Source organism: Balaenoptera acutorostrata, chromosome 3 (genome assembly GCF_949987535.1).
Source record: "Balaenoptera acutorostrata chromosome 3, mBalAcu1.1, whole genome shotgun sequence".
Lineage (NCBI taxonomy): Eukaryota > Metazoa > Chordata > Mammalia > Artiodactyla > Balaenopteridae > Balaenoptera > Balaenoptera acutorostrata.
The window spans coordinates 97,412,532-97,440,507 of NC_080066.1; the positions used below are offsets into that span (position 1 = coordinate 97,412,532).

The 27,976-nt window shown below is 40.8% G+C and overlaps 1 long non-coding RNA gene across 1 annotated transcript in view; it reads left to right on the forward strand.

Annotated features, from left to right (window-relative positions):
• The window catches only part of LOC130707664 (uncharacterized), a 134,612-nt gene that overhangs the window by 102,746 nt on the left and 3,890 nt on the right, over positions 1 to 27,976 (forward strand). Inside the window, exon 2 of the long non-coding RNA XR_009007669.1 lies at positions 23,873 to 23,925. This is a non-coding gene — a long non-coding RNA (uncharacterized LOC130707664). The remainder of the gene's footprint in view (positions 1 to 23,872; positions 23,926 to 27,976) is intronic.

Sequence of the window (27,976 nt, forward strand, 5' to 3'; positions counted from 1 at the left end):
TGGTTTCCTTTGCTGTGCAAAAGCTTTTAAGTTTCATTAGGTCCCATTTGTTTATTTTTGTTTTTATTCTCATCACTCTAGGAGGTGGGTCAAAGAAGATCTTGCTGTGATTTATGTCAAAGAGTGTTCTGCCTACATTTTCCTCTAAGAGTTTGATAGTGTCTGGCCTTACATTTAGGTCTTTAATCCATTTTGAGTTTATTTTTGTGTATAGTGTTAGGGAGTGTTCTAATTTCATCCTTTTACATGTAGCTGTCCAGTTTTCCTAGCACCACTTATTGAAGAGGCTGTCTTTTCTCCAGTATATATTCTTGCTTCCTTTATCAAAAATAAGTTGACCATATGTGCGTGGGTTTATCTCTGGGCTTTCTATCCTGTTCCATTGACTATATTTCTGTTTTTGTGCCAGTACCATCCTGTCTTGATTACTGTAGCTTTGTAGTATAGTCTGAAGTCAAGGAGCCTGATTCCTCCAGCTCTGTTTTTCTTTCTCAAGATTGCTTTGGCTATTCAGGGTCTTTTGTGTTTCCATACAAATTGAAAAACTTTTTGTTTTAATTCTGTGAAAAATGCCATTGGTAATTTGATAGGGATTGCATTGAATCTGTAGATTGCTTTGGGTAGTATAGTCATTTTCACAGTATTGATTCTTCTATATGTGGCATCTAGAAAAATGGTACAGATGAACTTATTTGCAAAGCAGAAACAGAGACACAGATGTAGCGAACGAACTTATGGATGCCAAGGGGGGAAGGAGGGGTGGGGGGATGAATTTGAATTGGGAGATTGGGATTGACGTATATACACTACTATGTATAAAACAGATAACTTATGAGAACCTACTGTATAGCACAAGAAACTCTATTCAGTGCTCTGTTGTGACCTAAATGGGAACGAAATCCAAAAAAGAGGGGATATATTTATACATATAACTGATTCACTTTGCTGTACAGCAGAAACTAACACAACATTGTAAAGCAACTCTATGCCAATAAAAATTAATAAAACAATAAAATAAGTATGCAGGATTACAAAGAATACTTTTTATTGAAATATAGTTGTTAAAACCAAAAAAAATTTAATATAGCAATATATGTGCCTATTCATTAATGCATTATGTAACAGATCTATCAGTGGGTTTAGCAGCTATCGTTAATTTCAAATTAGTGATGCATAAATATGGCATTCCGAGATTTCTGTAGCAACTGTAATATGATGTGTGTGTTTAAAATGTGTGAAAGTTTCATGCACTCATAGAGGGAAGACCGTGTGAAGAGAGTGGAGGAAAAAGGCCCTATGTAAGCCATCTCTCTTTCTTTAGAAGAAACCAAACCTGCCAACACCTTGATCTTGGACTTCTAGCTTCTAGAATTGTGAGAAATTAAATTTCTATTGTTTAAGCCACCTAGTCTTTATTACTTTGCTATGGCAGCCCTAGAAAAGTAATACAATTGATACAACCATTCAAGTGTTTTTTCTCCATGGTTTTGCTAGTAAAATTCTCGGGTTCCTTTCCTCAGCTCAGAAGAGGAGGATGCTGCTAGAAATGACCTCCTGCCTGTGAAGACCATGGATATTTTTGGGCAGTGGTTCTTAACTAAGGTCATAGATAGACTTCAAGGATTCTTATTATATTATTTCCTCACTTCTCTAGCAGTAGGGTCCAGAACTTCCATAAGATTCTCAAAGGTTTATGACTTTCCAAAAGTGTGTAACCACCATTTTGGAATTTGTTGTATATTCTGAACCTCTCTACCTTGGCTCCAACTGCACAGCAGAGTGTGCCCGAGGTCTTTTGACCGTCCCTGCAGCTGAAGTTGTCTATTTACATGGTCCTTGTAAGTGGGGCTGCCCATGTACTCTGAGAAATATATGAAAGCTCAGAGAACGAAGTGAAGGCATTTATTTAGGTGTATGTTAAGAATAGAGCATGGCGTTAGGTGTATAAGGCAATATCCCTCATGCCATATGTTGTGAGAGTTTCAAACCTGGACACTTTCGAGTTTTATAACCCATGAGTCCTGGCTTTTTTTTTTTTTGGCTGAGGCCATACAGATAGCTCTGCTATTCCTGAGCCTGTGAACTGCCATGCGCTTGCCAAGCCTATGGCCCACATGTGGTTCCACAGAGCCCCACCCTTTTCACAAGAGTGACTTCGTATAAGCAGTTTCATGACTGGCCTGCTTTCAGGAGAGAGCTGGGAGAGAAGAGAGAGAGAGAGAGAGAGAGAGAAAACCCTGACAATACAAAGTGCTGGTGAAGATGTGGAGCAACTGGAACTCTCATAATTGCTGATGGAGATGCAAAATGATGCCACCCCTCAGAAAAAAAGTTTGGCATTTGCTTATAAAATTGAACATACATTTACCCTATGGCCATCAATCCCACACTTAGATGTTTGCACAAGAGAAATGAAAACAGGTTTATATTAAACCCATATGCAAATATTTACACAGATTTATTCACAACAACCTGGAAATGCAAACCACCCGAACATTCTTCATTGGGGAAATGGATAAACAAACCATGGGGCGTTCATCCAGTGGAATAGTACTCAGCAATAAAAAGATGAACTTTTCATATAAAAATGGCTTGGCTGAATCTCTACTGCTTTGTGTTAAGTTAAAGAGGCCAGACTCAAGGCTCCATAGTGTATGATTCCATTTAGGTGATATCTGGAACAGGTAGAGTTGTAGGGACAGAGAACAGTTGGTATTGCCAGGGTTAAGAGTGAAGGGAGTAACACACCATTGTAAAGCAATTATACTCCAATAAAGATGTTGAAAAAAAAAAAAGAGTGAAGGGAGGGTTTGACTACCAATGGGCATAACCAGTGATTTTTTAGGTGTAAAGGAACAGTTCCATATCCTGATTTTGGTGGTTACACGACTCCGTCAAAACTCACTGAACCATAAGCCAAAGAGAACTGATTTTACTGTATTTAAACTTAAAAATAAATTCAGAAAAGCAGAGAAAAAGAAAAAAAAAAGAAAAGAAAGTATCTCCTGGCTGGAGCACAGCTAATTTCAGAGCCAAGAGGGAGCTCGAGGTCACAAGGGGACATTCCACTCACTACTGCATGTTCCACTGGCGCTAGCCAGACCCTTGGTGTGGACAGGCAGTGGGAAGAACATGGCCATTTTCAGGGTGCAGAAGCCCTAAAGTTTGACTCAGGAAACTAGAAACAGAGATAAACCTTGGGAAACGGCAGTTGTGTATAGGAGGACAAATTAGTCTTCTCAGAATGAAGTTAGAAACAAATATTTTGGTGTTCCCTTGTTGAGTAAGAACAATGCAGATCAGGGCTCCTTGTGATTGGCCAAGAGATCTGAAAAGCTGCTGGGAGGCTTCCAAAGCTTGGACCCTTCTCCGTGTCTTTCTTCTTTGCTAGCAATTCAGTGAGTAAATGCTGTGTCTGTAAAGGGAATCAACTCTTCGGGGAAATCAGGCTTTACTGCAGCAGATTTTAAGCCATTATGTAAGAGTTGATAGGCTCTGCTTTTACTCTCAAATGTCAGGCAGGGGAAGAAGCATGTTATTGTGGAGAGAACAGAGGGTCTCACTTTAAGCTTACTTGGGTTACTACAGGCTTCGTGATCTTGTGCCAGTTACTTACCTTCTCTGAGCCTCCATTTCCTCCTCTTGGATATAAGGTTGTTGTGGAGATCAGAGATGAGGCAGAATGAACTATTTCCGCCCGCCCCCCCACCCCACCCAATCTGAAAGGGCTGGGAGAGCCATCCTTAACCAATGTTCATCAGGAGCAGTTCAGGGTCAGAGCCACGTTCACAGGAGGGATATCCTTTCCTGATACGGGATGGAAGATAGATGGTGGTGAAGGGTATCTCCAGAAAAATACAATGCCCATCTTAGCATGGCAGCGTGCATCTTAGGTAACTGGTGAGAAGTTCACTGTAACTCTTTTCAGTGGGAGGCTGGGCAGGAATGAGGGCCTGCTATCCTCCCAACACCTGGACCAGGGTTTCCTCTCTTTTGCCTTTGGGTTTGGCAAAACACGGGCAGAAGGATCCCTCCATTTGTCTCCTGATCAAGCTTGAGGGCTAGAGTCTGGAAACCTCCATTTTTGGGGGGCGGGGATTGGAGGTTCCATAGGTGGAGATAGAGGTATGAGGGATGTTGAGTGAGTGGGTTATGAAAGGAAGAGATAGAGAGAGAATGTGAACACAGTGTTGTGCGGTATGGTGCTTTCTGACCCCCACTTCTGTCTATAAGTCTTCTTTGTGTGGTGAAAGGCAACAAAGTTAGAAAAAAATGACCACCTCTGTTCCTTTTATACTGAACTGCTCAGTGTAATGGTCTGAGTGATCCTTCATCTTCATTTGCTTATTTACATTCATGATTCTGCATGTTGGGTCTGGCAAGACTAATTAGGTAGAGGTACTTGGTGACAGGGACCTTACCTATTGTGTGCTCATTACCATAATCACCTTAATTAATGTTTACCTAGCACTTACTACATGCCAGCCCTGTTTCAAGCCCTTTAATCACTTCAACATATATTTCATCCTCACATGAACCCCAGGTGTGTACTTTAATTTACAGATGAAGAATGAAGATGAGGCATAGACGGGTTAAGCACCCTGGACTTGATCACACGGTGAGAGAAGAATTTAGACCTCGGCCATTTGGATCTAGAGCCCATACTCTTACACACTATCCTATCCACAGACCCCCAGCCACCTCCAACCCACATGGGAAGAGGCAAGAATTAACTCTCAGAGAGAAACTCCAGGTTTGGTTTTGAGATGATGAGGATGGGTGTAGCAATAATTAACAGCTTGGAAGGGCGCCTACATGTGCCTGTGTTTTTACCATCAGCACTGCCATTGCTGTTAATCGTTCTCTCTGTCTCCCAGGAAAGATGACCCGGCCTTCACTCCTGGTTATTTTTGTGTTCTCTCCATGGCTGTAGCATAGTGAATTGCACTTTGGTTAGTTTCTACCTAGATGAACTTTTCATTAAAAGCAGTTGGTTTAAAAACAACAAATAGAAAAAAATCAGATCTTGCTTGGGATTGATGATCAGATAACATAACAAATTCCACCCTCAACTGAAATGATAACCAAGAAAGCAGGCAGCCTGTTTAAGATTCTGAGGAGCCTGAAGTCCTCGCTTCTATAGAAAGAAAGGCATTGATTTGTTTCTTAAGGCCATTTGAGCATCGCATTTCTTGTAAAGAAAGGATACTTAGGGACTGTCTCTTTTCCACTCACACATTCACTTTGTGCCTGGTGAGTACAGAGCAGCGGGCTTGTGGGGCATAGCCCATCTCTTCAGGAATATCCTAGAGGAAAACCATCAAGAGTTCAGTAAGGACATAAAGCAAAAATAGGACGGGATTTAAAGGGAGTACCCTGGGCATCAGTTCAAGGCCTTCCTGTCTCAGGCCTGAAGTCCCCGTGTTGAGAGCTAATCACCACTGACCTCAAATTTTCAGAGCCATGAGGACAGGAGTCCTGTTGTGTGGTCTGTGCAAGGCTGTTGTCAGGGCCCTTTGCCTCGGCAGGTTGAAGTTGTGTTCATGTTTGGGTCAGTTCTCCTGATGGGTTAACAGAGATGCAAGTCTTCTGAACTGCCAGCAAGTGTTACACACTAAGAGCTTTTTTTTTTTTTTTTTTAACCTATGTCTCAGGTCTACTTTACTAGTAATACATTAATTAAGCTATGGAGGACTACTGGTCTTTCCTATTCAAAACACTATTCTGTAAGAATTCTTGATGCCATGGAATATTTGACATTTTGCAAAGCTCCCACTGGAACTACCCACAAAGAGCTGAAATTTCCACAGTTTTTGGAAAGGTTGCCTTTTTATCAGTGCATTATCAGTGGTGTTTTGAAGTTGTTTTTCATAGTTTTCAACGGCTGCTCTTCTTGTATTAATGACTATATTTAAAAATTTAAGGATGTATGCTTACCTTAGGGTAATTATTATATTACTACCATTTTGATTTTTTTCATGCTTTTCTTTATCTTTTTCCATCACTGAGATCTTTCCCCTAGTGAGTGGAAATTGGTGGGGTAGATGGGTCACTGGATCTTTTTGGCTCCATCTGTTAAGAACCATTGGATGGAACACGGTGTTAAGGATCTAGTATCAAGTTACTGCCATTGATACATTCTTGCTTTTCTACCAGGTTGTCCTTCTGGGCTTGCTTCTGTGAGCCCAGTGGCTTCGCCTATGAGGGCAGGGCCAGCAGGGCCAGCGGGGCAGGTCAGAAGCACAGCCTCTGACAGAAATAACAAACAAAAAACCAAGCCAAACCACCATCAGTACTACCACCATTGACAGCAACAATAGCAAGAAACTCCAAAGGACATTTTCTATTGTTGCAGAAAGATGTCCTTTCAAATAAGAACCAAGGCCTTAAAATAACTTCTTCAAAATCTGGAGACATAGGTCCTACTGTCTGTACAGTCAAATCTAGACTCTATTCCTAAGATGAGGCTTTGAGGCTTTTTATAATACTAGTTGGCTTTGCCCAGCTGTAAATACTACCTCTCGTCCATCATCTCACACTTTGGCTTGGAGGACTGTAAGGGCCACTCCCACATAGGCACTGCCATCTCTATGCCTTTGATGAGGCTGTAACCTCGGTGTGCAAGTGTCTTGTCTTCTCTCCCTCTTCTCCAGATCTCCATGCATCTGCCCGTGCTCGTTCACATGCCTGGACACACCCTCCTTGACTCTCTGATGAGCTCTAACATATCCTTAAAGATCTAGGGCAGCCTTTTGTTATTCTCTTACAGCATTTACATCATAGTACATGTTCAGGTTTAGGAGAGCTGGTTTTGCTCTTAGTTCCATTATGCAACTGGATCAAGACCCTCGCTTCTCTCTCTTTTTTTTTTTTTTTTTTTCTGGAAAATGGCAGCAATAATCCCTTTTGTCAGGTAAAGTTTATTAAATATTTGTGGGAATCTTCAGATAAAAGAATTAATTTAATGGAATGAGTTTTGTGTAATTTGACGAATGAGCCAAGTCCTTTCTTTTTTTTTTTAATTAATAAACTTTATTTTTTAGACCAGTTTTTTAAAATTGAAGTATAGTTAATTTACAATGTTGTGTTAGTTTCAGGTATACAGCCAAGTGTTCAGTTCTCTCTCTCTCTCCCTCTCCCCATATATATATATATATATATATATATATATATATATATATATATATATGAATATATATAAAGAATATATATATTCTTTTTCATATTCTTTTCCATTATAGTTTATTGTAAGATATTGAATATAGTTCCCTGTGGTATATAGTAGGTCCTTGTTGTTTATCTATTTTATATATAGTAGTTTTATTTGTTAATCCCGTATTCCTAATTTATCCCTCCCCCCCAGCTTTTCCCCTTTGGTAACTATAAGTTTGTTTTCCATGTCTATAACTATTTGGTAAATAATATCATTTGTATCATATTTTAGAATCCACATATAAGTGATAGCATATGGTATTTGTCTTTCTCTGTCTGACTTCACTTAGTATGATCATCTCTAAGTCCATCCATGTTGCAGCAAATGGCAGTACTTCATTCTTTTTTATGAGCCAAATCCTTTCTTGCCTTTGATTCTGATTTATGTCTGTTTATATGTGTGTTTGTGAGAGAAAAGAACTAATGTGGAATGTATGGATGCTGTTTCCTGCTTGCCCAATGAGCTCAGTCAAATGGACCCTGTGGTATTTCCATTTTATTCCACGCAGTATAGAAAACATCGACTGTTCAGTCAGTGACAAGTTTCCAGTGAGCAACAGCTCTGCGAGGGACACATTGTTAGGAAATGTACAGGGCTGCACAGTAGGGCTATAAAGTTTGATTAGTCCAATGGAACATTCTGTACTTTGCAAGAGGAGCAAGACAGATGTTTTTCTGAATTTCATTTAAAAGGCATTTTCCTCAGATTTATACACTGAACCATATGACCCATATGTTTTTTTCATAACTCTCTCACCCCATGTGTTACCCATTATAGATTCAGAAGGCTCGAAACACCAAAGCCAGTGTGAGTCAGCAGAGGTCATATGCAGATAAGAGGTTGTTTCGAGTTATGTCCTCTCTGGGGCTTCCTTGGCCCATCCTGACCACCACACACAAGATACCCTCCAGAATCTGGAGCTGGGTCCTCGCACTCCTGAATGCAAATGCTAGGACTTCAAACTAGATCTCCTGGGTGTTCCTGTAGGGCCTTTCTCTTAGTTAGGATCCCATACTGGAGGCATTCTTTTATTTTCCAGAAAAAGGAAAAACTTAAAAAGTTTGAGATTTTTCTTTGTGCAAGAAACATTTGTGCATCTAATATGGACTAGACACTGTGCTGGATACAAAGGGTATAAAGATGAGCAGGAAGGAATCTTCGTCCTTCACGAGCTCCTGTCTGCCACCGGGAGACAGAGTGTGGTGCGAGGAGAGCCACGACCCAGACCTGGATTGGGCGCCATGGGGACTCACCTGCCTGGTGAGTCCAGGAGAGACTCATGGAGGAGGGGGCACTGGAGTTGGGTTCTGAAGGATAAGCGTGTATTTCACTAGTTTCAATCTTATAGGGAAAAGGTGAGCTGTTTTCATTGGAGGAAAAATAAGTCAAGATATCAAAATCGAACTTATATTTGGCAGTGTCAAAAATAAGATTTATTAGATAATTCCAATTCAGTTGTCAGATACAAGCCACCCAGTAATTATAAGCAAATACTGATAAGACATGATGTTTGGTTTCCTATCCAAGAGTTCACCCCAAATAGGGTCACAAAGATACGAGATTTCAGGACCCGCCTAACGGTTTCTAGCAGAATATTTTGCAACACAGACAGTCCTCACTCTGCATGGTTCTGACATGTATGGATTTCAGTTACCATGGTTTACTTAAATTACACAAGTCCCCAACAACACAGTTCCCATTTCCGTTACCATGGTATAGTAACTGCGAAGAATTGCTTAAAGTACGAACTTTGCGGCTACCTCTTCAGTCTACAAATTACTATGTAAATGACAGAGGCACTTTATGATGGGACCAATCGTGTTGGCTCCTTGTCACTTAGTCATCAAGAGACATTTTACAAAAACGGATAATTGAAAGAGGGAGCTGGCCAATGAAGATAAAAATACAGCAAAGAACAAAATTGGATAATCCTCGAAGTGAAATTCGAATCAAAGATAAATGGAGTTAAAGAAGAAATTGCTGACTGTGGAGTTGTTTACCATGCCACTAAGGCACTCTAGAAATGCAGCCAGAGGAACTTAGTGAAGCTGAACCTATAAAGGAAGAAAGTGAGAGGAAAAGGATTAAGATGTTCCAGAGGAAGTGACGCCAGCAAAAAAGTATTCACATTAAAGGAATTCTTGGAGAGATTTCACAATATTGAAAGCACAAAGGATAAAATGTTGGAAGCTGACCCAAATTTAGAAAAGATGATGACAATTTGCCAAAGCAGAGAAAAGATTCTCACTCTGTAGTTATGCTTTGAGAAAAAGAAAGCAAGCCCAGATCAAATTCTTATTGATGTATTTTGTTTTTCTTTTATAAAGAAAATAAAATATTTCAATTCTCAATATTTCTAATTTTTAAAATATGGTGTACTAAATGAATATTAGTTTTACTATTTATTTTCATTTCCCTATACATTTATAACCAACAGGAAGAAAGTTTTTAAAGTTTTGACCAAAATTTTTAAAGGCTATTGGATAATTTAAATTTTTCCCATTGATTATTCAGATCACTGCACGGTTTCAACCTGCACAGTAATTTTTATGGTTTTGTGCACCATGGAAAGCAGGAATTTCCTGTATTTTCAAAAATGTAAGAACATAAAGTGCCAGTAAAAGACCATAGCTGGGAAATATATGAATCTGCTTCTGTTGTCAATTCCATTCTTAAAACAAAGGTTCTAGCGGTTTAAGTACGGTGCTCTGCTGTTACCTTTCAGAACTGTTCCATTTCACAGGGCAGGGGACACTTCTTGGATGCAACACTAATCTTGAGAAGTTGTATATGAATTTTGCATCATGGACTGTTTTCATCTCTTTGGCCTCCTCAAGACTTTCTCAGTTGCTATTTGGACCTATTATCAGAGTTCAGCTTCGTGGAGGGCAGTTGTGTTCGGTTCTTTGGGTAGAAAAAGGTTCATGGTGAGATTCGCTTTTTAACTGTAGGTCAGATACCGGGGGAAGTCACCAGGTCAGTGAAGGCTGTTGTAAGGAATGTTGGTTCTTGCCTGTTCAGGGTCCATTCCCCAGGATGCTGGTAGTACTCCCTTGCTTTAAGGTATGAATTTCCCCTTGGACACAGTATTGGTAGGAATCTCTTAAGGGGCCTCACACTTCCTTAGCCTTTCTGCCTGGAATTCAAGTATTGAATAGTATGACCATTGTAGCTGATTCTCCCCAAGCAGACATACCCAACAATTCTGTCCATTAATTCTGCTCCTTATGTGACCAGAACTGCCTTAATTCCCATTCTTTCTCAATCTCATTATTTAATTTTTCCTTTAATTTTGTAAGCTAACAAATTTTGTTCTTTCAATAGATTTCCTTTTTTTTTTTTTTGTCCAAGTTAGCTAGAATTAGTTTCTTTGCTGGTTTAAGAAATGTAAACTCTTTTGCTCTTAAACTGGGCCTATTTAAAATGTAAAGACAAACTTTAAAACCTTCATGTAAAAGAGTAATCATGAGATGTGTTTCCAAATCTTAACAAATCAAAGACTAGGAAATATCAGAAACACTTGGCTCAATTCAGTGGATTTCTCCTTCTTTCTAGAAATAGAGAAAGAATTGTGCTGGGGTACTAGCCTCAAGCTCACAAAAAAGTAATTAGATCTAAAGAAGGGCAGCATACAAGAGAGTCATTCTTTTGTTCACTCAAGGTCCAGTTGAGATGAGAAAGGTACATTCTACCACAAATTTCATTTATTTATTAAATTACTTGTTGAGCACTGACTATGTAGCAGCTGGTATTTTAGGCACTTGGGATAAATCAGTTAACGAAACAGACACAAATCTCTGCCGCTTTGAGCTCCTGTTCTAGTGGGTGGAAACCTAAATGGAACTCTTCTTGGCCATTGTTATTTTGACCTATGGTCTATTAGGTATAAGGCATAGATTCAGTAAAACTTTACTCGAGATTTTTGACTTTTTGCCTCAAATAGAAATCAAACCCAAACTAATAGCTTTCAGAAGTGTTAAATTATTTTCATATTTCTGGCTTTTGCAGTTATTTTCCCTTTTGCCAGTCATGACCAAAATTGGAAGACAGGCATGTCTAGCCCGGGTGAATTTAGAATATCACCATGAGATTCAACAGTGTCTGGTGCCTAGAGCTTCTTGTTCAATAAGCATCAAGTGATGGATATTTCTGATCCGAAGCCGATTTCTCAATAGAAGATGGGAGTGATCCTGCCCTGGGGGAAGGAAAGCTCCTTTCCCCTCTCTTCTTTCCCCAACTTCTGGGATGAACGGAAAATTGCTATGAAAATGAATACCCAAAAGGCATTTACTGGTTCAATTTCATAATATTAAAGGCAAAGGGATGGGTCCTTTGGCAATCAATGTGAATTCTAATGTCTCTAACTGCACTTGGCCAGTTAGCTGTAGCTATTTAAGGGAAAATTGAATACAAACAACTTTATTTTTCTGAAGCTGCCAATCAAACTTCACTATGAATCCCTAAAGAAATATGTTTTGAAAGCAACTCATTGCTCTGCTTATGGAATCATGTTATTTGGAAACTGTTCAGTAGAAACTGTGATGTCTAATGTACAAGGCATAAGATGAGGAGTCAGTGAGCACAGTGGCTGGTGGGAAATAGGAGACAGAAGGAAATCAACAGATAAACACTCTATTGTTCTCCCAATGAACAGTTCAGAGTCACTTTTTTAAAATGTAGTGTGTTTATGGACATCCTGCATGGATGTGTGATGGGCTGTGTCTCTTCATGAAGCAGTAGAAGCTCAGGACCCCATCACCTTGTGTTGGCTTCCCACCCTTCCTTATATCACTTCTTTCCCCCTACTCTTTCACTCTTGCAATTGCATGTTCCAGAAAACATTAGCACTCAAGCCTTGCTTCAGATAGTGTTTCGGGAATACCTAGGTTAAGAGAGGAGGTGATCTGTTTTATCCTAAAAGGATAGTCCTTTGTCTTCAAACTGCTGAATAATGACTCCTTCCTCCATGTATATCTGGCACTGTTTCTGGACTCTGCTCTGTTCCATTGATTTATTTGTCTTTTTCTGCAGTGTGATCAACTTTTAATTTCTATCTGGTAGGTTCTAAATAATTCTTAAATTCACTATCAGTTTTTTTCCTTCCCTCATGTTCTACTGTCACCTCTGTGTCACTTTTGTTTTTCTGTTTCAGCCTCATTCTCTTTTTCAGCATGGAATCTCTCACTGACTCACCTGATTTAGTGTCAGCATTTCAGCCAGACTCATCTCTTAATCTGAAATTCCTCGTGATTTGAATATTATAATAATAATTGGCAATACAAAAGGGATTACTGGTGATCTCCTTTTCCCATGGTGATAGAACCTCTAACTTTTGCCTGTATATACAGTCTTCAGAATAGCAATCTCACTCCCTCGCATCTAGGTTTGGCCATGTTACTAAGTTCTGTTCACTGGGATATAAGCTGAAATGTTGTGTAGAAGCTTCTGATAAACTTCTTCAGAGATAGTGTGGGTGCCCTCTCCTTCATCCTTTCCGCCATCCTGCTGCCTGGGGTGTCCCAGCTGCCATCTTGGATCACCAGGCTGAGGCTACACTCTGAGGAGCAATCAGGTAGAAAGGACTTGGGTCTCAGGCTCTGTGGAGAACCAAACCAGCTCTGGACCTCTTACACTGAGACATACATTGGCTTTCATATTGCTTCAGACTCTGTTATTTAGCATTTTCTGATTCACAGAGACACTGAATCTGAGCTAATATGTTAGAAATGAGATGAAGACTATGGGGTAGGGCTTCCCTGGTGGTGCAGTGGTTGAGAATCTGCCTGCTAATGCAGGGGACACGGGTTCGAGCTCTGGTCTGGGAAGATCCCACATGCCGCGGAGCAACTGGGCCCGTGAGCCACAACTACTGAGCCTGCGCGTCTGGAGCCTGTGCTCCGCAACAAGAGAGGCCGCGGTAGTGAGAGGCCCGCGAACTGCGATGAAGAGTGGCCCCCGCTTGCCACAACTAGAGAAAGCCCTCGCACAGAAACGAAGACCCAACACAGCAAAAAAAAAAAAAAAAAAAAAAAAAAAAGCACTTCCTGCTGCCTCTGGGTTCCCAGGTGATGACACCTGGCTTCATCTAGGCCTAAAAAAAAAAAAAAAAAACTGTGGGGTAAAAAGAAGGTATTGGCCAGAGATGCAAATTAAAGTTTTCTCTCCTAATCTTATTGAGAACTTTTGGCACCTTAAAGAAACTTTATCTCTGTTCTAATATGACCCTTGTGGACTGTGGGCAAGTCATTTGATAAATCAAATCATCAGAAGGCTAAGAAAGAGTCATCCAGACCTTACTACAGCCTAAAAGCTTAGAAATCCTCACTACCATCACCATATGTGTGTGTGTGTGTATATATATATATATATATATATATATATATATATTTTTTTTTTTTTTTTTTGGCTGCGTTGTGGCGAGCAGGGGCTACTCTTTGTTGTGGTGCGCGGGCTTCTCACTACAGTGGCTTCTCTTGTGGAGCACAGGCTCTAGGCACGTGGGCTTCAGCACTTGCAGCACGTGGACTCAGTAGTCGCAGCATGCAGGCCCTAGAGCTCACGGGCTTCAGTAGTCGTGGCTCATGGGCTCAGTAGGTGTGGCGTGTGGGCTCTAGGGTGCGCAGGCTTCAGTAGTTGTGGCTCATGGGCTCTAGGGCACAGGCTCAGTAGTTGTGGCGCACGGGCTTAGTTGCTCTGTGGCATGTGGGATCTTCCTGGACCAGGTCTCGAACCTGTGTCCCCTGCACTGGCAGGCGGATTCTTAACCACGGCACCACCAGGGAAGTCCCACCATCACCCTATTGAATTACTTCTGTTTCGCAGAAGTCAAACACTGTTTGTTTCTTTAAAACATGGTTTCCTGATAGAGGGGAGTGAAAAGAAAGAAGTTTTCTGGTTAAGCTCTGCTGGGTGAGACTGGTTGTGGAGTGCTTTATATACTTCTGTTGTTGAAGGACATGCACTTCTGGTTATAGAAAAATAGAAAACACACTAGTGAGGATTATCTCATGATTGTACATTCAGGAATCTTTTTTTTTTTTTTTTTTGGTCTCTGTATGTTGTCATCTCAAAAATGAGCACTCTCTACACCAGAAACTAACACAACATTGTAAATCAACTATACTTTAATTTTTTTTAAATGAGTACTTTCTTCCAGCTGCAGTGCTTGGCTAATTAATGAGTCAGCATATGCTGATGTAAGCCTTCCTCTGGAAGGTTCAGGAAACCTACTCTGACAGACATGATGGTTTTTGTCAAGTGAAGGGAAGAGAACCCTGGCTCTAGGGTTGAAGGACAAGGAAGTTTATGGCTCTTCTTTGGAGCATATGTTTATGTGGACTCACCCAAGGGCCTTGATCTCCCATATACCTGCAGATCTGGTTCCACAGAGGATTCCAGGAAACCGGAGCTAAACATTTTCCTATCTTCATGATGACCATCAAAGTGAAAGTATCAGAGACATGGGAGAAAAAAGGGCAAAACCCCTCTGCTCGGAACTCTGGAGAGTTCGTTTAAAGATCAGAGTCATTCAAGTTGTGGTTGGTGTAGGAAAAATGATGAGGGTCAGGAACAATGGATAAGATCAGTACCAGTGCAAAATAAAACCACCAAAAGTAAAACCAAGTGATGGAATGTTTGTTCTGATGGTTATTTTGGTCAACTTTTATTAAAAGACTGCTGGGGATAAGAAGGAAGAAATCACAATAAAAATAAGACAGGCTCTGCAATCACTGTGTGGAGGTGGTGGGCAAGAGGGAAGGGTCCACCATTCCTGATGTAGTTTCCCCACCACCATGCTCCTGCTCAGGCCCCACTCCCCTGGGGCCTTTAGGTTAAGCTATTGCTTCTTTTTTTTCTTTTTTTAAGACTTTTTTGATGCAGACCATTCTTAAGGTCTTTATTGAATTTGTTACAATATTGCTTCTGTTTTATGTTTTGGTTTTTTGGCTGCACGGCATGTGGGGTCTTAGCTCCCCAACCAGGGATTGAACCCACACCCCCTGCATTGGAAAGTGAAGTCTCAACCGCTGGACTACCAGGGAAGTCCCAAGCTATCGCTTCTAAAACACTCTCTTTAGAGGTAACTGTGAAACCTGAGGGGGTTAGTTCATCATTCCACCCTCACAGTGAGAGATTAACTGGCTAGTTTAGGAGTTCAGGGTCTGTGGGAGTTGGACCCAAGACAGATACATTTTGAAAGGTGTTTATGGGCAGGAAATTTGGAGACCAAGGGACTGCTGTGTAAGAACAGAGGGAGGCTAGGGCAGTGCCCATCCAACTGGCAGAAAGCCAAGGTCAGGGTGAATAGTAAGATGCAAAAAGGTGAGATGGGGAAGATCAAAGGCAACATAGTTTGGTATCAAAGATGCTTTAGATTTAACACTTCATTGCAAAAGAATATTTCAAATCCTCAGCCTTTCATTTGTTCATTCACACCTTTAAGATGATGGCTTTGGGGATAATGAATGTCATGGATCTCTATTTTTTTCCTCACGTGTGGAGTTCAGATTCAGAGCTTTAGAAATCATATGAGAAGCAGATAAAAGTTTACTTTTACCTTAGTATGTGGAGAGGTTCCACCTTGATCTTAGGCTATTCTTGGAGACATGCTAGGACTCCTGGTTGGGCAGAACCTGCAAAAAATGTACTTGTATAAATGCTTGATGAGCCTCCCAAGAGAAAACTCATCCTACAAAAGGAGACAGTCAGGTTGATGAACTTGATCTGGTGAAAGAGATTTAGTCCATTGGCCATCAGAGGGGAGAAGGAGACTTATAAGTGATTTATACTATATATTATGTGGCTTTTTTCTGGTCCAGCCTTTCATGGAGTACTGTCTGTGTCCTAGGAGAATGGGACAGAGGGTGAAAATTGATTCTTTCATGAAACTTTCTGTAAGACATCCTTGCACAGCAGGATTGTGTTGGTATCCAGCTGGGCAAGGATAATCCACAAAAGAGATATGGGTCCCACTTGGGTGTGGTGTCGGTATACTGAGGACCCCAGAGGACATGCTTTGGAAACTTCAAGGATATCAACTTATTGGTCCCAACAACCCTTAGAGGGAGGAAGTGGTCCTCCAGGGAGGCGGCTGCAGTGCTCAACAGAAACCACAAAGGAGCCCAGTGGACACAGAAGAACCTCACAGATAGGGGGCTGCATAGAAGAGAAGTGGAAGAAAAATAGGAGATGCCATGTAGTACAAGACGTGATTTGATTGTGAGCAGAAAAAGATCTCCTGGGACCTGTGGTCCTTCTTAAGAGGGAGGGTGTCAGAGATACTGGAGTGATGCAAAAGTCAGTGAAACAGAACGTGTGTGTGTGTGCGTGTGTGTGTGTTAGGAAAGAAGAGAGCAATTTTATTTTCAGTTTTCTTTAGTCTGTGATAATTTATGTATTTCCATTCCGATACACTCTCATCAGTGACAGTTGTTCACAATGACATTAATTGTCAAGTGTTACCCAATGGGGAGTGATGGAAGAATTCCTCCTTAGACAAGAAGAGTGTTGTGTAGCTGACTCTCCAGTGAGATGAGTGGTTTGGAAGAGCCTCTCCAATATTTCTGTTAAAATTCCTACTTCCTGGTATGTGTGTGTGTCTGTGTGTGTGTGTGTGTGTGTGGGTGGGTGATGTCTCATTGATGAAGTCACTAATCACTAAAAGTATTCGGGATCCTTCTTATCTCTGGAAGATTTCCAGAGCTGTAGTGTTAAGGACCCATCTCCAGAGCCACAGATCCTAGGTAACTATTGCTCACAGTATCTGCTCGCCTGCCGCTTGATGGCAAGAGGTGCTAAATGAGGCCAAGGTCACGGACTGTACCAATCCCTGTACTGTCCTCTTTAAACCCTCTTATCCACGAGTATTATCATGGCAAGGGGACTCAGCGAAGAAAATGTGTTTGTGAGTGGGGAGTAGGTATACCCAATTAATCATCCTACTTTTAGTACTGCAGGTCTGTGAGTGTCCGCTTGACAGATGTATCTTCATATATAAAGTGGCATGCTACCACAAATAACGTCATGCAATTAACTGAGCGCTTATTATGTAAGTACTTTACAGAGATTCTGTCATTTACTCCTTCCAGTAGCCCTATTAAGTAGCCACTAATATTGTCTTTATTCTACAGATGAGAAAACGGTGGCTTATTAAATAATTTGCTCCAAAATGCTCAGCTAGTAAGTAGCGTAATTTAGAATCCATAATTCTAAAGCCCGTGTTCATAATCATGTTATACTAGCTCTTTGATGAACAGTGATTTTTTTAATTAAAAATATTCTTTTTTATTAAGAAAAGCACTAGTAAGTCTATATAAATATAAACATATGGACAAACAAAAGGAGGGCAACATTTAAAAAAATCCTCTGTTCTATCCTTTTCTCTCTCGCTCTCATTCTCCATCTGTGTGAAAGAGTGTGTGTGTTCTAATGGGCTTTGGTGAGATATTTCGTGATTCACTTTGGTTGACAGCTGGACTAACCAAGCACAGTGAGGACATGAAGGGCTATAACTAGGTCACCCTTGGCGGTGAGGCAAGGACAGGGTCAGCTCACAGGGTCTCTCGGTTTGTTATCCAGCTACTGAGGAAATTGGATAGGACAGGTCACATTCTGCCAGGTCCCCCCCCATCAAGGCCGCATTTTTCCAATTTGCTGAGGATTGTGTAAGGGACCCCAACGTAGGGACTTCTCGGTCCACATGGGAGCTGTTTACAGGCCATGCCGCTTCCCCCTGGTTCCTGGTTCCTGCTTGTCGGAACCCATGTTTCTGCACCACCATTGAGAATTGTTGTTCCTGGGTTCTTTCTGCCAGATCTTTCTTGCCCCCATTAGGTTAGGGCTCTGAAATGCGGGCCATTCCAAGCAGAAAGCTCTCCGCGCAGCCCTCTAATTCTCGAGAGAGTGTGAGAGAAACCACAAATCTAAATAAGGAAGCACGCAAACTTCCCAGTTCCTGGAGAGTCTCAGCAGCAGGGTCTGTCTTCATGGAGTTTGATTGCTCCTGCCAGAACACACGTCCAAAGCCGAGAACCAGGGCTCCGCTCTTGGCACACCATTCACTGGGAAAGCAGTCAATGCTCTCTCCCCCGAGACCCGAGATGTCAACAAAAATGGGCAGACTGGGATTAAGCTGAGCTCCTGGCAACTGGTAGCAACAGAACAAAATAACTTCTCTAAATAAAAAGAGATAAGAGGACGAAATTGGTACCCTTTCCCCAGCTGTCACTGATGGCTTTGGAGGAATGATCTCAAAAATTCCTGGCTGTTACCTCTTCAGCTATTTTCTTAATGTTGGAATCTGTCTTCCTCAAGAAGGATACTTTAGGATGCTTTAGGGGTCTCACAGGGCTTCTGAGAGCTGACTTGCCCACCTGTTGCCCCTTTGGGCCAGTGGAGATGTATTGTGTAGGGAGTGACACTTGGAGGGTTTTTCAGAATGTGGTCTATAGACTATTTGTACCATCTGATTTAGTTTCTCTAAAGGAAGATTCTTGGGCCTCTTACTGTGCCTAACGAATCAGAGGATTTGTGTTTGACACTTAGGAATATGCATTTCAACAAGCTGTAGGTGATTCTTGTATCCATTAGAATTTAAAAACATTGATATATATGTAAAGCAGTTACCAGATACCAGACATAAAAGTGCTTCACATGGATGTTCTCATTTGATCTTTGAGAAACAATCATACGCAGTAGGTGTTCTCATTTTATAAGGAGGAAACCAAGGCATTGAGCAGTTAAACAGCTTATTCTAGATTACACACTAGTAAGTGGTAGAGGCAGAATTTGGACCCAGATGTCTCTCTTTCTGCCTATCTACGTAGCACTGCATCAAGAAGAAATGTTGAAGAGCATGTAGTGATACGGGGGAGAGTCGAGGTGAGTCCAAATGTGGAGAGTCTGAGGGGGAAGAGTGAAAAATGTGCACAGGTGTGACTAGTGATGACTTTATGAAATGGTTTTCAAAAATGGAAGGACATTATTCCATCAGTTTTTCCTTAATATATTAATTGTACTGAAATCACTAGTTGGATCATGTATATGGCTGGCCAAGTGCCGAAGAATAACTGATTATTTCTGGTCTGTAGAGCACTGAGCAAGAGAATGAGGGAAAATGAGGACTCCCACTAGGTACAATGGGGTAAATAGAGCCTAAGTTGAGTTTGATCTTATCCTTCATTTCCGCATGTTGCTGAATATTATTGACTTCGACCTCCACAATCTCAGAACACTTTGTACACTATGTTTTTTTTTTTTTTTTTTTTAATGATCTTGAATCAGATGCGTATGTTTGATTGATTGATTGATTGATTGATTTTGGCTGTGTTGGGTCTTCGTTTCTGTGCGAGGGCTTTCTCCAGTTGTGGCAAGCGGGGGCCACTCTTCATCGCGATGCGCGGGCCTCTCTCGTTGCGGAGCACAGGCTCCAGACGCGCAGGCTCAGCAGTTGTGGCTCACGGGCCCAGCCGCTCTGCGGCATGTGGGATCTTCCCAGGCCAGGGCTCGAACCCGTGTCCCCTGCATTAGCAGGCAGATTCTCAACCACTGCGCCACCAGGGAAGCCCCTGTACACTATGTTTTTAAGCTTTAAATTCTTATGGACACTTAGCTGTCATGACATTATAGATCTAGACTCCCAGCCATGGGGATCCAAGGGATGTTTGATGTTTCATGTTTTTTCTAGACCCAGGTTGGCACTAACCACACATCCTCATAGCAGAATTATTCATCAGCTCACTGAGATGAAAATCTGAACCTGGAGGATTGAATATAGATCTGGGTCTAGGATCACGTTGGGATCACTGTCCTTATATCTTTTCTGACTCGGTTTATTAGTTGCCATCACCATCATTTTGGGAAATGTTTAGTTCTTAAATATTGAATATTAAGGGAGAGAAGTCAGAAGGGACAGCCTGTTTTCCCCTCTCCTCTTCCTTCTTTCCCTTCCTTACTCACTTCTTTTTTTCCTCTGTCCTTCCAAAACAATGATATTAACTGTTATTTCCCTATAGTTTCATGTCACAATCTTGGGTTTAGACAAGGAAACTGGATGTCACGTTTATCAGCAAAGAAATAATTTCTTTTCAGGGCAGTATTCCTGACTCATCTGATAGAAAGTTAAAAACAAGTGAAAAGATACTGTCTTCTCAATATTGTGAAATTTCCCTTAGGTCCTGCATACCTTGTATGAAGTGGAATACTGGATACAATAGATTTTGGAGATCCCAGCTCCTCTATCATTTGTGGGTATAGGTTGGAGAGCCAGTCTGTTGGATTTCTCAAGCACTTTTCTAATGACATCAGGAATCTCAAAGGTGCACAGGATGTACGTGTGTGCACACACCCAGCCACACACCCTTTTACTTGAATAAGCCAGGCTTCCTGGAAGAGGGAAGAGAAAAGCGGATTTAGAGATTCAGGTCTACCTTGCCCATGTGCTCTATGAACATAGGCAGATAAATTCCTCACATCACTTTGAAGAATCCTGTTTTTTTCATCCCATTGTGTAATATGAGGATTCTGTTGAATAGCATGTCCAAGTGTCTTCATGCTAAACTTCTCTGTACTCTTTCTTAGTTGTCCTCTTTACAGAGAGGGTTCAACCAACTCAAATATTTACGAGGATTATTCTACAGTGAGAGGTGGTCAGGGTCTGTCTTATCAGGTCCATGGGTAGTTGTTGCCTCCTGGGTATGACATACCTTAGACAGTCTGCCATCATTTAGAGGTTCCATCTGACCCTGTGATGTGAGGCAGAGGGCACTGAGCTGGGAGCTGGAGACCCATGGCTCTGCCATTAGCCTGTGGTGCCAACGAGTATGTTCTCCTCACTGAGACTTAGTTTCTTCTACTGTTTGCAGTGTCTTTCCCTTCCAATCCACCCCCGTCCAACTGCCAGAGTAATTTTTCTGAAACATAGCCAGAATCACGTAACATCTTTGTTTTAGTAGCTACCTATAGCCTAAAAAAAGTGGCTTGAAATCCTGGTTGTGACCCTGAATCAAATCACAACTTCTGAGCGTGGAACCTGGGAATCTAAATTTACTTTAAAACATCTTTTAACCCCCTGAACTCCTGCCTCCCAAAGATATTCAAATCCCTTCACAGTCTGGCTACAGATTCCCATTCTAGCTGCATAGCCTTCAGAGTCCTACTGAGCTTTTTTTTTAAAGCAACCTGTTCTTGGACCCCTCCATGTGCTTGGCTGAGCCCTGACACCCTTCACCATGAGTGAACCCCAAACAATGACCAGCTGATGCTTCTGCAGGGCTTCCCAGCCTCCCAGAAGGAGAGTAGGAAATCTCTTCCTGCATCACTAGAGCACTTTGTATTCACAATCTTATTATAAATGGTATTGTACTCTAACAGACTTATTCATTTTTTATGTCTAGTTCCCTTAAAAGAATGAGATGTACTTGAGAGTAAAAACAATATCTTAATTTTGTGTACCTTGCACCCTGCCCCAACATTGTCACTAGTTGCATACTAATTGTTTTAATATTACAATTGCAGGCTTTACCATGTGTAAGTCCTCCCTCATTACTCTTCTTTTTAATAATTTTTTTAGTTACCACATATTTTTTTCAAATGAACTTCATATTCATTTAAAAAATTTAGTAATAATAACAACAGCAGCAGCAGCAAAGAACATTTCAAAGCAATAACAACAAGAAGAATAAGAAAAACTTAGCGGGGTTTGGATGGAATTGTATAATATTTATAGATCAGCTTATAAATAATTGGCATTATTTGACATTATTTTTCCATCTATGAATATTGCATGCTTATGCATGTATTCAACACTCCTTTTATTTCCTTCAATAATTTACAGTTTCTTTTTTTTAAGTGTAGATACTTTAAATTTCTTGATGCATTTATTCTTAGTTTATTACTATTTTTTAGTGCATTTTTCTGTTTTATGCTGGGGTGCTGTTGCATTTGCTCTATCTTGCGACTGGTCACCTTCAGGAAATCTTGTGGTCTCTAATGGTCTCTCAGTTGAGTCTCGTGAATTTTACAAATGAATAATCACATCTTTTGCTAAGAATGTTTTATCTCCTTCTTTCTAATATGAATATCTCATTTTACAATAGTTTTTTTGTCTAGTTATATAGACCACAGCTTCTGTAATGATGTAAAATGATGGTAGTGGTGGCAGACATCATTGTCTTATTCCTGACCTTGAAGGGAGTGCCTCAACTATTTGAGCCCTATGTATGAAGCTGATTATTGGTTATCAGTAGATATAATTGTTATTTTAGTGAAATGTTTTTTCCAACTTCACTATGACTTTTTTAAATGAAGGAATGAAAGTTACATTTTGTCAAATGTCCTTCAGACATCTCTTGAGATGGCCATCTATTTTCCTTTGGTCTCTTAGTGAATTATACTAATACAATTCCTAATACTGAATGATTTTTGTACTCTTGCAATAAAACTTACTTGGCCATTTTGGATTATTCCTTTAATACTTAGCTGGATCATATTGACACACATTGTATTTATTACCTCTGTGTATCATACAGGATATTAATATGTGTATAGTGTATGTGTACTGTGTGTGTGTGTGTGTGTGTGTGTGTGTGTGTTGACTTTGTCAGATTTTGGATATCAGGCTTCTACCAACTCCTTGAAATTAATTAGAAAGTTTTCCAGCTTTTAAACTTCTCTGAAACGATCCAGAAAACTCAGGAATTATATACATCTAGGGCTGGTGATTTTTTAAATGGTATTCTTTTTATCTTTTTGTCTTTCCAATTTCAATTAGCATATTAATTGAATATGTCTGGTGAGTCCATTTTTTTCCATTTAAGTGTTCTAGAAAATTTTCTATTACATTGACACTTACATGTATTAGCATCAAGTTATATGAGTATTCCCTTATAATGTTAATATCTTTCTTAGTTATACTTGTATTCCTTTTCTCTTTCCTAAAGTTGTTTATTAACATTTTCTCCCATTTTCTGCTCAGCTTATTTATTTTCAGTCTTTCTTGTTTAATATTTAAGGCATTTCTAAAACCACAATTTTTCTTTGAATAAACTTTGGCTGCACACTATGCATTTTGATATGTAGTTTTGTCAATATCATTATTTTTTTCCTAAAAACTCTACAACTGCAAATTTGATTTCCTCTTTGACCCAAGAGTTTTTCAGAGAAGTGTCTTATCATCTCCTTTCTAACACTGACCCTTTTCCTGCAGTAAAATGAAAGGCACAGGGAGTGCATTTTAGCAGCAGAAGAGATAGAGGGAAGTCTAGACTGAGACGGTGCTGGTGCAGGCAGTGCGGGTGAGGTGCTTGATAAGCAGTTTGGGGATTCCTCAGTGAAGGATGCAAAAAAAATAGGGCAGTGGGTGCTAAAAGGGAACTTGGGTGAGAATTAAAAGCAAACTTGAAGATTTAATCAACGGCTGGCTGTGCTTCTGGCTTCTGTGCCGTTGTGATTGATGGATGCAGTCTATCTCTTGTTGGACCATCTTTTCTCTGGGCTTAGCGGTTGATGAGTGCTGCTGGGGACATCAAGAATCACACAACAAACCTCCCCATCTCTGAGTGTATAGCAGCTGCTTGGGAGGCCAGCATGACAAGGAGAGGTGCATATGCCACCTGGGAAATAGGGGCCTTAACTCTACCTTCCTTCTTTCCCCACCTGCAGGGACTTGCTCTCAGGAACTATGAAAGGGGGCTCCTCCCTACAAGCGGCAAAAGGTAGGAAAATCTGGATAATAAATTTTTCTCTCTCTTTTTTTGAATCCATATTACCTTTATTTAAAGTTATATTCTTTTTCCCCAGTTTTATTGAGATATATTTGACCTAACGTGTTAATTGAAGGTGCACAGCATAATGACTTGCTAATATATGCACATATTGTGAAATGATCGCCACAAGGCGTTTAGTAAACATCCGCCACCTCACATAGTTCCAAATATTCTTTCTTGTGATGTGAACTTTTAAGATTTACTCTCTTAAGCAACTATCAAATATACAGTATTGTTAACTCTAGTCACCATGCTGTACATTACATCCCCAGGATTTATTTATCTTATACCTGGAAGTGTGTACCTTTTGACCACTTTCGCTCATTTCCACCATCCAACATACCTTGTTCTCTGTTTCTGTGAGTTTTATTTTTTTAGATTCCACCTATAAGTGAGATCATACAGTGTCTGTCTTTCTCTGTCTGACGTTTTCACTTAGCATAACACTCTTAAAGTCCATCTGTGTTGTCACAAATGGCAGGACTTCCTTCTTTTTTATGGCTGAATAATATTTCATTATATATACATATATAATTATACATAATATATATGTATATAATTCTTTATCCATTCATCCATCAGTAGACACTTAGATTGCGTCCATGTCTTGGTTATTGTAAATAATGCTGCAATGAACATAGAGATGCAGATATCTTTTCGATTTAGTGTTTTTGTTTCCTTCTAATAAATACCCAGGAGTGGAATTGCTGGATCGTATGGTAGTTCTATTTTAAATTTTTTGAGGAACCTCCATTCTGTTTTCCACAGTGGCTGCACCAATTTACATTCCCACCAACAGTGCACAAGGGTTCCCTTTTCTCCACATCCTTGCCAACACTTGCTATCTCTTGTCTTTTTGATAATAGCCATTCTAACAGGTGTAAGATGATAGCTTCTTGTGGTTTTGATTTGCATTTTCCTGATGATCAGTGATGTTGAGCACATTTTCATGTACCTGTTGGCCATCTGTATGTCTTCTTTGGAGAAATGTGTATTCAGTTCCTCTGCCCATTTTTAAATCGGATTGTTTTCTTTCTCTTTTCTGCTTGGACGGCACCAACAGCACCAGTACCTTTTACCACAAATGACAGAGCAACTCCCTTTGGCAAAGATGGATTTCAGTTTTTGGATTTTTTTCATGTTTTTTCTTTTTGGTATGGCTTAAGCACTGCCTGTGTATGTTTTGACAAGTAAACCTTCAAAATGACAAGCAGTGGCTTGGAGGAGGCCTGAAATAAATGGAACGTGGTGTTAACCTGTATCCCTTTCTTCATCACAGTTGTCAGCATTCATTTTTTCCTTTCTCTCTTTCATCTGGGGCAGGCTTGCTGAGTACTGGGTGTGGGGGTCATGCCTGCCCACCTCTTTCCTGTTGTTTTCCATTTACGGGGTGGATGGGCTCTCAGAGAGTTCTGGCTGAGGCAGTAGCCACGCTCTTACCCTGCGTGACGGCTCTGGAAGTGAGTGTCCTGGTTGTTCTGCCTTGCGTTGGCACTTCTGTATTACAGACTCACAGCAGGATGCCATATGAAGGCTGGCAGCCCTCGCCAGGCCCGGCCTGGATTTTAGCTATCAGGTCATGTCCTCTGGTATGAAACCAGCCTAAGAACTATGTGAATTTTGAGACAAACTCTATGGGGGTAGAAGTGTGGGGAAGATCATTCCCTTCTTCGTAAGGTATTTTCTCCAGATATGATGGTGCCTCCTTTCTTCCCTTAGAGAATTCGTTATTGCCTCTCTAAGTTCACAACTGCCCTCAAGAAATGATTTGTTTAGACTCACCCATCCTGAGGCAATGTTTCTTCACTGTAGAAGAAAATGCTAGTTGTCTCTTGATTCTAGTCCTTCAATCACTAGATTGCTTGAATTTTATCTGGGGCCCTGAGTGCCCAAAAGAAAAAGCTACATTTGGCCTCAGCTGTCTCTTCTCCTCTCCCACCCTCCATCCCACAGAGCTGAATGCAGATGTACTGGGTGCCATTTTGGGTCTTATAAAGGAGGACAACCGAGTAGGGATGACAGAGCAACAAGACAGAAGGAGCCTGGGTCTCAGACTCTGAGGGGCTTCTGTATCAGCCCAGCTTATGCTTAGTCTTTGTGGTTTGGGTTCTGTTCTAGCAGCTGAGCCTGATCCTTACAAAAGTGGCCATGGACATGGGTTGATGGAGTCTTAGTGGCGAAGCAGCACCTGTTCTGTCAGAGGGACTCAATAAAGGCAGGTGTTGGTCTTCACCCCACTGCACCGCGGGAGCTCCCCACATACCTGACCACGCCTGTGCTCCGAGGTTTTCTTCACACTCTACAATAAGTCTTTCCATGGGAGTTTTCTGTTCCTGAGCCTCCTCCAAGGCTCACCCAACATAACACATGCAGGCAGGCACAAGTTCACCTCCCTTTCTGAGCAAAAATTTTGAGCTGTCCTTTAAAACTATGTTCTGTATATTGACTTTAGAATTGGTAATAATCTCTTTCCTTGAGTATGAAAATCAAATGTTCTGTCTCTATAAAAAGCAGCTGTAATTTTAAGTACTTCCCTGGCATGAGATATATCAGGTTTTGATAAATAACCAGAGACCACCCTTTGAAAATAAGTTGTGTGAAACAGTTTTGGGCCTAGGTTGGCAAACTATTACTGAAAGGGCCAGACAGTAAATGTTTGTGGCTTTGCGGGGCCCGTAGGGGCTCTGTTGAAACCACTCATCTCTGTTGTGACAGAGTGAAAACAGCCACAGACAATACATGAATGAATGGCTGGGGCTTTGTGCCGGCAAAACTTTATTTACAAACACATGTGACAGACTGGATGAGGCCTGTGGACTGTAGTTTGCTGACCTCTGACTTAGGGGCTTTTAAAACTATTCCCTTTTAATGATTTTACTGTTAAATTAGAAGGAGTGTCTACCAACAGGCAAACTCCCCATAAAGGCCCTGTGCTATAAACGCTCACTGATACCAACAAGGGAAGGGCCAAAGCTTGTGCTAGGAGTCTTGGCTCCTAGGTGTTGTGGAAATATTTTGGAGGAAAGTAGGTTTATTTAAGACAACACAACCTGAATTATAAGTTTCTTTCTTTCTTACAGAACTCCATTTAAAATTTTTTAATCTTACTTCCAGCAGCTCTGTGGAAGATACTGAGCCTGGGAGAGGGTTCAAAGATCTGTGCATCTTCTTTGCATTCATAGTCACAATTTGAGTATATGCCTTCCAAAGTAGGAACTCAAGGATTATCTTCTTGGCCCTTTTCCCAACAAGGGAAGAACCAGAGGTGATTGGGCATTTTTCTGCTTTCATTTTTATTTAGCAAATCTTGACAGGAACGAGGCACACCCATTGAGAATTTAGCAAAACCGGAAAACCATGCCATAATATTGGGGGATTTATGGACGTGCTTTCTGAGGTACTTTTGTAGTAAAGCGTCCCTGTGGTTTTGGAATGAGGAATGAGATGTTTATTTTCCTCTTGGAAATGTGTGCCCATGCTTTGATTTCAGTTCCTTTAAATTCAACAAGTCTTCATTGAATACTTTCTATGTGTTCATTCCTTATAGGTTGAAAGGGGAAAAAAATGGGACATGGATCCAGGTGTTTCCTCAGGGAAAGGAGGCTCATGGGTTTTGGTTTGATGTCTTGTTCCCACTGTTTGCATAGACCAGCATCCTAATGTAGAATACTGTCATGGGTTTTTTACCCTGTTGTTTTGCTTCCACATGAGATGAGAAAATTTGTACCTTTTGTCTCCTCAGTGCATCCAAATGGTTGGGACTCTTCTGGGCATCCCTCTTCTTTCAGATATGTCTTGGGAGCTTGTGGTTTTTTAAAACTTAATTTTGTCATAGGCTCCGTCAGAGGAGTGTTACTCTGTGTGCTACTGAAGGGATCCAGGATCACCTCATCAAACTTCTGCTTCAGACCCAGAGAAAACAGAGTATGTGGACACAAGATAAGCCCCTCTGCAAACAGGGTGCCCTTTGAAAGTGAACATAGCAAATATTCGAGGTGCT